Raw genomic sequence first — 12,447 nt, forward strand, 5'->3', positions numbered from 1 at the left:
TCTTTCTTTCTTTCTTTCTTTCTTTCTTTCTTTCTTTCTTTCTTTCTTTCTTTCTTTCTTTCTTTCTTTCTTTCTTTCTCTTTTTTTTTGAGACAGGGTTTCTCTGTGTAGCCCTGGCTGTCCTGGAACTCACTTTGTATACCAGGCTGACCTTGAACTCAGAAATCTCTGCCTCCCAAGTGCTGGGATTAAAGGTTTGTACCACCATCACCTGACATACATTTTTATCAGGAGCTGTCCATGGGCCTTTGAGGACCCAGAGAGGAATGTTATGGATTAAATATCAGATACTCTTCACAGACTCATCTGGAGATCTCTAGTTTCAGACACTCTGAGAGGTGGAAGAGGGGGAGTCTAGCTGAACAAGGCAAGTCACTAGGGGAAATTATTGTAAATCTTATTACTGGACCCTGGGCCATCTGTGCCTCTCTCTGCTTTCTGTCCACTATGGAGTAAATATCCTAGACGTATTTACCTAGTGATCCATCCACACATCAATCAGTTATATATATATTGATCTACCTGTGTGTGTGTGTGTGTATGTATGTATGTATGTATGTATGTATGTATCTCTCATCTGTTGACTGAGCTACATTCCCAGTTCTTAAATCAAAATACAGGAAAAATTCAACATTTGCAAACTGTAGTGAGAATTTTGGTTTCTTAAAAAAACATTTATGCTATCTAAATATGTTTTTGTTTTAATCCCAGGTGTAAGATATGGAGCTGCTTCAGATTATCCACAACTGCTTACTATGATTGTGCTCTAGGAAGGGCATGATTTTTGATAGCTGCATGTGTTTATGTTTGGAATTCTCAGGATTCTGAGAGGGTATAAATCTGAGAGCCCAGAGAGGGCCTGTGGTGACTGCTGCCCCCAATGCTGCTGGTCGTTGCTACTGGGTTTGTTATTGCTGGATTAGTGGCTTGCTGGATTGCTGGTTGCTAGTGATCCATCCACGCATCTATCAGTTATATATTGATCTACCTGTGTATGTATGGAGATTGGGCTTGCCCCTAGAAACTCAATACCCCTAAGCAGCAGGATGTAGTGTAAGAGGTCTATGACCCTTTCCCTTCTAACCCTCTTTTCCTCCTGCCTAGTGTTGGGAGCTCATCAGGGTGGTAGCTAATAGAACCTAGTAAAGTAGCCTAATAAAGTACACCTACCCCAACCAGTAAGCAAACCGCCACACAGACTAACAAATATAATTAATACGTCACATTTACAGAAGGTGGAAATACATGGTTATTTAGCTGCAGAAAAATCATTCAGTGAAATTCAATGTCACTTTGTGATTTAAGAACCATCATAGCCAGGCCTGGTGGTGCAGGCCTTTAATCCCAGCACTCAGGAGGCAGAGGCAGGCGGATTTCTGAGTTCGAGGCCTGCCTGGTCTACCAAGTGAGTTCCAGGACAGCCAGAGCTATACAGAGAAACCCTGTCTCGAAAAACCAAAAAAACAAAAACAAAAACAAAAACAAAAACAAAAAAAAAAAAAACCAAAAAACCATGATTAAAGTTTTTGGAATAGACAGAAATGTACTTCAACTCAATAGAAAGTGTACCTGCTGGTCCCCAGCCCACCCTGTACCGAAGGGAAGAAGGCTGAGATCAACACTTACTTTAACCACATTTAGTTATACATTATTGGACGTCTTAGACACAGCAATAAGACAAGATTAACATATGGGCCATCCAAATAGAAAAAAAGGAGCTCAAAGTCTCCTTGCTTGGAGAGCATGGTTGTATATATAGGAAAAATGTCTATCCTTTATACAAAATTATAAACTGGATACATGAAATAAGGTGACAGGATCTAAAATCAGCATATAAGGCTGGGATACAACTCTCTCGGTTGCCTCTAGTGTGCAGGACTCTGGGTCTGATCCCTAAAATAATAAAAATAAAAACTCAACATTAAAAAAAATGCACTTAAAAATACAGGTAACAAAATTCTGAAAACAAAGTTTAAAGTGATTTTAATGATAACAGCTACAAAACCCCAGCCAAACAAATAAGCAAAAAACCCCAAAGAATTAATTCGACCAAGGAAGAGAATAATGTCTACAATGAAAACCGTTAAACACCCCTGAGAAAAACTGAGGAGTGCAAAAAACCTATGCTCATGGATTGGAAGCATTGAATAATTTTCAAGTGTTCATTCACCCAAAGGCAGCTACAGAGTCAGTAGATTCCTCTCAAAACACCAGCAACATTTCTCACAGAAATAGGCAATCCTACTTTTTTAAACTTCAAGACCTTGAATGATAACCCAAGAAACCAAAGGAGAAAGAACAAAACTGAAGGCATTGTGATAGCTAACTTCAAAATATGCGTGGCCCTGCACTGATGTGCACCCACATATGGCCCCACTAGTGAAATGAGACAGAGTTCCCAGAAAGATGTCCAGACATTTACAGCTAGGTGAATTTCAAATTATTATTATTATTATTATTATTATTATTATTATTATTATTGTGAGTGTGTGTGTGCCTGCGCATGAGTGTGTGTGAGAACATGGGTGTATAATTGAATATGGGTATGTATGGCCATGTTGCATAAGTGAAGTTCAGAGGACACTTTCAGGAGTTGCTCTCTTCCTTATACTGTGGAATTCAAGGTTTAAACACTGGTCACCAGGTTAGATGGTGGGCGCCTTTTCCACTGAACCATCTTGCCAGTCTCCACCTGATAGTTAATAGAGGGAGTGAGACAGTCTTGTCAGTAAATAGTGGTTGAATATGGCTTATCCATGTACAGAAGAAACCTCAAAGCATATATAAATATAAACCCAGGGTGGAGTGCAGTGGCCACGCCTCTAACCCCAGGACTCAGAGGCAGTGGCCAGCAGAGCTCTGTGATTGTAAGTCAAGGATAGTCTACATATTACATTCAAGGTTGGCCAGGGCTAGTGAGAGCACAGACTTAAATGCAATCTTGAAACTATAAAACTACTAGAAGAAAAAAAAAGTGCATGAAAGCTCTTGTCTGGGCAGAGACTTTGGGGCTATGACCCCAATGCATAGAGAGCAAAAGAAGAAAGAAGCAGCATATACAAGGGGAATAGGTGTTCAGAATGGTCCATGTCATCAGGGATTGATTTGAAGAAAGTAAAAACTTTAGATAATCCAGTAGCAAAACATCAAGTAATTTGATTAAAGATGAGCAAATGATCTAGCAGGCATTTCTTTGGAAAGATGCATAAATAACCAAGGTTATGGTAAAATTCCAAGCATCACTCTCCATCAAGGAAACTCAGAAAAATGATAAGTCAGAATTAAAAAATGTGTGTGGGCTGACACAGACCATGGTATAAAAGCCTGTGTGTGAATCCAAGAAGCAAAAAAGATTCTCTGACTTGCATTGGGATTTTGGCTTCATGTGAAAAGATTAAGACCAACAATGAAGAAAAAAACTGCCAGCCGATCTGACCTATTAAAAAAAAAATCTTATCTGGGGAAGGCACCTAGAGGCCTGATACATGAACCCCATATCCACCCACACCCCACACCCCACAGCTGGAAGCCACTATGGTGTGAAAGTATGTGACGGAGAGATAAAAGAGAAATAAAGTGGAATCATTTGAACATTGTGAAGAAAGGAGGAACTGGAGAAGAGAGAGTGGTGAGGAACAGCCTAATGTGTGTAGCTGGTGATGCCACCTGAGGCCACGGTGAAGTCCTATCCTGAGCTGCCACTGAGGATCATATCTGGGTCAGTGCTGGCCATGCAACAGCAGGGGTCTGTGTCAATATTCAGGGCTTATATTGCCACCAAAGACCATGTGGATATACCTGGTATGGGATACCATGGTGCATACCATGTTGATATCCGAGGGCTGTGCAGAGCTGGCCCTGCACAAAACAAAGAAAGAATATTGAAAGCAGTAAGGGAAAAAGGTCAAGTAACATATAAAGGCAGACCTATTAGAATCATACCAGTTCTCACCAGAAGATCCTGGGCAGATGTCATACAAACCCTAAGAGAATACAAATGCCAGCTCAGGCTAGTATATCCAGCAAGACTCTCAATTACCATAGATGAAGAAACCAAGGTATTTCATAACAAAACCAATTTACACAATATCTTTCCACAAAGCCACATAAACATGTTTCTACCTCTAACAACAAAAGTAACAGAAAGTAACAATTACTTTTCCTTAACATCTATTAACATCAATGGACTCATTTCCCCAATAAAAAGACATAGACTAACACACTGGATATGTAAACAGGACCCAAGAGTTTGCTGCATACAGGAAACACACCTCAGTGACAAAGACAGACACTACCACAGAATAAAAGTTTGGAAAACAATTTTCTAAGCAAATGGTCCCAAGAAACAAGCTAGAGTAGATATTCTAATATTGAATAAAATCAACTTTCAACCAAAAGTTATCAAAAAGAATAAGGAACGACACTTCATACTTGTCAAAGGAAAAATCTACCAACATGAACTCTCAATTCTGATCATCTATGCTCCAAATGCAATGGTGCCCACATTCATAAAAGAAACTTTGCTAAAGCTCAAAGCACACATCACACCCCACACAATAATAGTGGGAGACTTCAATACCCTATTCTGAACAATGGACAGATCATGGAAACAGAAACTAAACAGAAACGTGGTGAAACTAACAGAAGTTATGAACCAAATGGATTTAACAGCTATTTATAGAATATTTCATCCTAAAGCAAAAGAACTTACCTTCTTCTCAGCACCTCATGGTTCCTTCTCTAAAATTGACCTTATAATTGGCCACAAAACAGGTCTCAACAGATAACAAGACAAATAATCCTATGCACCCTATCAGATCACTATGGACTAAGTTGGTCTTAAATTCCAACAAAAACAACAAAAACAATGGAAGACACACATACACATGGAAGCTGAACAACACTCTACTCAATGATATCTTAGTCAAGGAAGAAATAAAGAGAGAAATTAAAGATGTTTTTAAAATTGATGAAAATGAAGACACATCATACCATCACCTATGGGACACAATGAAAACGGTGCTAAGAGGAAAACTCATAGCTCTGAGTGCCTCCAAAAAGAAACTGAAGAGAACTTACACTAGCAGCTTGACAGCACAACTGAAAGCTCTAGAACAAAAAGAAGCAAATACACTCAAGAGGAGAAGATGGCAGGAAATAATCAAACTCAGGGCTGAAACAAATTTCCCAAACAAAACACTAATGGCTTATGCTCTAAGATCAAGAATAGACAAATGGAACCTCATAAAATTGCAAAGCTTCTGTAAGGCAAAGGACACAGTCAATAGGACAAAATGGCAAGCTACAAATTGGACATCTTTACCCACCCACTATGTTCATAGCAGTCTTATTTATAATAGCCAGGAGCTGGAAAGTACCCAGATGTCCTTCAACAAAGGAATGGATACAGAAAATGTGGTACATTTACACAATGGGGTACTACTCAACAATTAAAAAGTGATGTATTTAGTCCAATTTTCTGAGGAACTGACAAACTGTTTTCCAGAGTGGTTGTAGCAGGTTGCAATCCCACCAGCAATGGAGGGGTGTTCCTCTTTCACTACATTCTCGTCAGAATCTCCTGTCACCTGAGTTTTTGATTTCAGGCATTCTGACTGTTATGAGTTGGAATCTCAGGGTTGTTTTGATTTGCATTTCCCTGATGACTAAGGATGTTGAACATCTCTTTAGGTGCTTCTCGGCCATTTGATATTCCTCAGTTGAGAATTCTTTGTTTACCTCTGTACCCTGTTTTTTAATAGGGTTATTTGGTTCTCTGGAGTCTAACTTCTTGAGTTCTTTGTATATATTAGATATTAGCCCTCTATCAGATATAGGGTGGGTAAAGATTTCCTATCTGCAGTAAGCAGTAAGGGGAAAAGGTCAAGTAACATATAAAGGCAGACCCATCAGAATTACACCAGACTTCTCACCAGAGGCTATGAAAGCCTCGGAAGATCACGGGCAGATGTCCTACAAAGCCTAAGAGAACACAAATGCCAGCCCAGACTACTATACCCAGCAAAACTCTCAATTACCACAGATGGAAAACCCAAGATACTCTATGAGAAAAAAAAATTATACAATATCTTTCCACAAATCCAGCCCCCTCAAAAATTATGGAAAACTCCAACACAAGGAGGGAAACTACACTCTAGGAAAAACAAGAAAGTAATCTTTCAACAATCTTAAAAGAAGATAGGCACACAAACACATTTCCACCTCTAACAACAGAAGTAACAGGAAGAAACAATCACTTTCCTTAATATATCTTAATATCGATGGACTCAGTTCCCCAATAGAAAGACATAGACTAACACACGGGATATGTAAAGAGGACTCAGTATTTTCTGCACACAGGAAACTCACCTCAGTGACAAACACAGTCACTACCTCAGAGTAAAAGGCAGCAAAACAAAATTTCCAAGCAAATGGTCCCAAGAAACAAGCTAGAGTAGCCATTCTACTATCAAATGAAATCGACTTTCAACCAAAAGTTACCAAAAAAGATGAGGAAGGACACTTGATTCTCATTAAAGGAAAAATCTACCAAGATGAACTCTCAATTCTGAATATCTATGCTCCAAATTCAGGGGCATCCACATTCATAAGAAAAAACTATACTAAAGCTCAAAGCACCTACCATACCTCATACAGTAATAACGGTAGACTTCAACATCCCAGTCTTATCAATGGACAGATCTTGGAAACAGAAATTAAACAGAGACANAGTGAAACTAACAGAAGTTATAAACCAAATGGATTTAACAGGTATCTATAGGACATTTCACTCTAAAACAAATGAATATAACTTCTCAGCACCTCATGGTACCTTCTCCAAAATTGACCATATAATCCATCATAAGACAGGCCCCAACTGATACAAGAAGACTGAAATAATCCCATGCATCCTATCAGGTCACCAGGGACTAAGGCTGGTCTTCAATAACAACAAAAACTACAGAAATCCCACATATACATGGAGGCTGAACAGTGCTCTACTCAATGATAACTTGGTCAAGGAAGAATAAAGATATTAAAGACTTTTAGAATATAATGAAAAAGAAGGCACAACATAACCAAATTTATGGGACACAATGAAAGCAGTGCTAAGAGGAAAACCCATAGTTCTGAGTGCCTTCAAAAAGAACCTGGAGAGAGCTTACACTAGCAGGTTAACAACACATCTGAAAACTCTAGAACAAAAAGAAGCAAGTACACCCAACAGGAGTAGACAACAAGAAATAATAAAACTCAGGGCTGAAATCAACCAATTAGAAACAAAGAGAACGTAGGTAAGGGAGCAGGGCAGGGGGGTATAGGGGACATTCGGGATAGCATTTGAAATGTAAATGAAGAAAATATCTAATAAAATAGTTAAAAAAAGAAACAAAGAGAACTATATATACAAAGAATCAACAACACCAGGAGCTGGTTCTTTGAGAAAATCAACAAGACAAATAAACCCTTAGCCAAACTAAGTAGAGGGAACAGAGACAGTATCCAAATTAACAAAATCAGATGGTTTTAATGCAGATTTCTATAAGCCCTTCAAACAAGACCTAATACCAATACTTTTCAAACTATTCCACAAAATAGAAACAAAATGGACAGTACCTAATTTGTTCTATGCATCCACAGTTACACTGAAAACTAAAGAACGCTAAGATTCAACAAAGAAAGAGAGCTTCATACTAATTTCCTTTATGAATATCAATGCAAAAATACTCATTAAAATTCTTGCAAAATGAATCCAAGAACACATCAAAATGATCATTCACCATGATCAAGTAGGATTCATCTCAGTGATGCAGGGATGTTTCAATATATGGAAATTCATCATCGTAATCCACTACATAAACAATTTCAAAGAAAAAAAACACATGATTATCACATAAGATGCTGAAAAATCCTTTGACAAAATACAACACTCCTTCATATTAAAAGTCTTGGAAAGGTCAGGAATTCAAGGGCCATACATAAACATTATAAATGCAATATACAGCAAACCAATAGCCAATATCAAACTAAATGGAGAGAAATTAGAAGCAATCCCACTAAAATCACCATCTAGACAAGGCTGTCCACTCTCTTCCTATCTAATTAATATAGTACTCAAAGTTGTAGTCTGAGCAATTAGAAAACAAAACGAGCCAGGTGCATGCCTTTAATCCCAGCACTTGGGAGGCAGAGGCAGGCGGATTTCTGAGTTTGAGGTCATCCTGGTCTACAGAGTGAGTTCCAGGACAGCCAGGACTACACAGAGAAACCCTGTCTCGAAAAACCTAAAAAAGAAAAGAAAAAAGAAAAAAGAAAACAAAACAAGATCAAAGGTATACAAATTGGCAAAGAAGTCAAGATATCGGTGTTTGTGTATGATATGATAGTATACTTAAGTGACCCAAAAAATTCCACCAGAGAACTCCTAAAGCTGATGAACAACTTCGGCAAAGTGACTGGATATAAAATTAACTCACACAAATCAGTAACCTTTCTTTATTCAAAGGGTAAACAGGCTGAGAAAGAAATTAGGGAAACAACCCCCTTCACAGTAGTCACAAATAANATAAAATATCTTGGTGTGACTCTAACCAAGCAAGTGAAAGATTTGTATGACAAAAAGTTCAAGTCTCTGAAGAAAGAAATCGAAGAAGAACTCAGAAGATGGAAAGATCTCCCATGCTCATGGATCAGCACGATTAAAATAGTAAAAATGGCCATCTTACCAAAAGCAATCTACAGATTCAATGCAATCCCTATCAAAATTCCAACTCAATTCTTCACAGAGATAGAAAGAGCAATTTTCCAATTCATCTGGAATAACAAAAATCCCAGGATAGAGAAGACTATTCTCAATAAGAAAATTCTGGGGGAATCATCATCCCTGACTTCAAGCTGTACTACAGAGCAATAATCATAAAAACTGCATGGTATAACACAGACAGGTAGATCAGTGGAATAGAACTGAAGACCCAGAAGTGAACCCACACACCTATGGTCAGCTGATCTTTGACATAGGATCTAAAACCATCCAATGGAAAAGAGATAGCATTTTCAACAAATGGTGCTGGTTCAACTGGTGGTCAGCATGTAGAAGAATACAANTTGATCTATTCTTATCTCCTTGTACAAAACTCAAGTCCAAGTGGATCAAGGACCTTCACATAAAACCAGATACAATGAATCTAATAGAAGGGAAATTGGGAAAAAGCCTGGAACACATCAGCGTAGGGGAATTTTTCCTTAACAGAACTCCAATGACTCAGGCTCTAAGATCAATGATTGACAAATGGACCTCATAAAATTGAAAAGTTTCTGTAAGGCAAAGAACACTGTTAATAGGACAAAATGGGAACCCACAGATTGGGAAAGGATCTTTACCAACCCTACAACTGATAGAGGGCTAATATCCAAAATATACAAAGAACTCAAGATGTTAGACTTCAGAGAACCAAACAAACCTATTAAAAAGTGGGGTACTGGGCTAAAAAAATATTCTCAATTGGGGTATCTCTAATGGCTGAGAAGCACTTAAAGAAATGTTCAATATCCTTAGTCATCAGAGAAATGCCAATCCAAACAACCCTGAGATTCTACCTCACACCAACCAGATGACAGCAGATATTGGTGAGGATGTAGAGAAAGCTGAACACTCCTCCATTGTTGGTGGGATTGCAAACTGGAACAACCACTCTGGAAATCAGTCTGGTGGTTCCTCAGAAGATTAAACATAGTACTACCTGAGGACTCAGCCAAAACACTCCTGGGCATATACCCAAAAGATGCTCCAACATATAACAAGGACACATGCTCCACTATGTTCATAGCAGCCTTATTTATAATAGCCAGAAGATGGAAAGAACCCAGATGTCCTTCAACAGAGGAATGGATACCGAAAATATGGTACATTTACGCAATGGAGTATGACTCATCTACTAAAAATAATGACTTCATGAAATTCTTAGGTAAATGGATAGAACTAGAAAATATCATTCTGAGTGAGGTAATCCATTCATAAAAGAACATACATGTACACTCAGTAGTAAGTGGATATTAGCCCAAAATACCAGAATACCCATAATACAAGCCACCCATATGAAGCTCAAGAAGATGGAAGACCAAAGTGAAGATGCTTCAATCCTACATAGAAGGGGAAACAAAATAATCACAGGAGGTAGAGGGAGGTTGGGACCTGGGAAGGAGAGCAGAGGGGAAGGGGAAAAGTGGGGCAGTATCAGATATTGGAAGGAACAGGAGTGAAGTAGAGAGTCATGTAATTAAATAGAACTATATAGCAATGGGTGCTGGGCAAATGGGGATAGCCACCAGAAAGTCCCGGATAGCTGGGCGTGGTGGCGCACGCCTTTAATCCCAGCACTCTGGAGGCAGAGGCAGGTGGACTTCTGAGTTCGAGGCCAGCCTGGTCTACAAAGTGAGTTCCAAGACAGCCAGAGCTATACAGAGAAACCCTGTCTTAAAAAAAAAAAAAAGAAAGAAAGAAAGAAAGAAAGAAAGAAAGAAAGAAAGAAAGAAAGAAAGAAAGTCCCGCATACCAGGGAAGTGAGAGGCTCCCAGGACCCAATGGAGATGACTTTAGTGGAAATGCCCAACAAAGGGGAGATAGAACCTGTAGAGACCACTGTGGGAAGTGGGTGTGGCCGTGGCTTCGACCTTGTGAGCCAAGACGGCACCCTGGTTCACTGCCAAGTTCGTGATTCCCTGCTTGATTACCAAAAACCTGATTATGCTCACCTGAGTGATTACGTGCTGTCTGCCTGACATATAGCATCATACAGCATGATATTGAGTCACTGGCCTATCAACACCCACCCTGTCTGCGTGCATGGCTCGCGTATAGAGCATGCTGAATGCTGATTGGATGATGAGTGATGAGAGGAGTGCAGAGGGTGGAAGAGGATAAATTGGGCGATCCCGGAATAAAGGGAGAAGAAACTGAGGAGAAGCTGAGAAGCAGAGAGGAGGAAGCTGAACTGCTGTGGAGAGCTGGGGTGAGCTGTAGAGAGAATAAAGGAAGCTGCAGCAGGAAGCTGTGGAAGCTGCTCAAACCCTGCCTTGGCGTAAGTGTCGTCTTTGCCCCACCTCTGCGGGATGGAGGTTGGGGGCGCGCAGCAGACCACCTCCAGTAGATAGGTATGGCCCCCAGTTGAAGGATGGAGTCACCCCTCCATCTCAAAATTTTTAATCCAGAAATGTTGCTGTCCAAAGGAAAGACAGGGACAAAAAAAATGGAACAGAGACTGAAGGTAAGGCCATCCACAGGCCACCCCACTTAGGGATCCATCCCATCTGCAGACACCAAACCCCATACTATTGCTGATGCTAAAAACACTTGCAGACAGGAGCATGGTATGGCCATTCCCTGAGAGGTTCTGCCAGACCTGACCAATAGAGATGCAGATACAGCCAGCCATTGGACTGAACCTAGGGACTTCAGTGGCAGAGCTAGGGGAAGAACTGAAGGAGCTGGAGGGTATTGCAACCCCATAGGAAGAACAATATCAACTAACAGGATGTCTAGAGCTCCCAGGGACTAAACCACCAACCAACCTAAGATTATACATGGAGGGTTCCATGGCTCCAATACCTATGTAGCAAAGGATGATCTTGGTCCTGTAGACGGTTGATGCCCCAACAGAGGGGGATGCTAGAGCGGTTAGGTGAGAGTGGGTGGAGGATCACCCTCATAGAGGCAAAAGGAAGGGTGTAGAGGGAAGATTGGATGGTGGGTTGTGGAGGGCTAACTGAGAAGGGAGATACCATTTGAAATGTAAATGAATAAAATTATTAATAAAAAATAAACAAAAAATAATACAAAAAAATCAGAAGTCTCTCAAAATTAGAACTAGAGCCACTACATAATTCAGGAAAATCTTACCAGGTGGTAAATACTCCAAGGCACTGGCATTGGTTTATGGGCAGCCATGGACACATACATGTCTATGGCATCACTATTCACAGTGGTCAAGACACTCAGTTTGTCTAGGCCTCCTTTTACGAATGACTGACAGGGAAATGGTAGCATATACTCACTAGAATGCTGTCTGACTATAAAAATAATGGAGCTCATTCATCGGTAGCAACTTGGATGGAATGGGACAATATTATATAAGCAGAGTAAATCAGCCATGGGAAGATACAATGCGAAACCTCAGAGGTGGGCAGAAGATAACACACTGCTCTCAACAGAGAGAAAGAGGGCCAGTACCATGAGATGACCACCAAGAACAGCAGCAGAAGTGAAGTACAGGCAGCTGGAGCTGGAGCTGAGAAGACAAGGTGTGTGCTACGAAGGGCATGGCTGGAGAAGTGACCCAAGACCTTGGAGGATCCCAGACATTGGATGTTTGGAGACTGATTTTTGCTTTTGATTGTGACTGTGCCCTGATGTTTTTCCCTCTTGAAGGAAGTTTTTTAGTGAAGCCCACA

This window comes from Mus pahari, chromosome 7 (assembly GCF_900095145.1).
Source record: "Mus pahari chromosome 7, PAHARI_EIJ_v1.1, whole genome shotgun sequence".
NCBI classification, from domain to species: domain Eukaryota; kingdom Metazoa; phylum Chordata; class Mammalia; order Rodentia; family Muridae; genus Mus; species Mus pahari.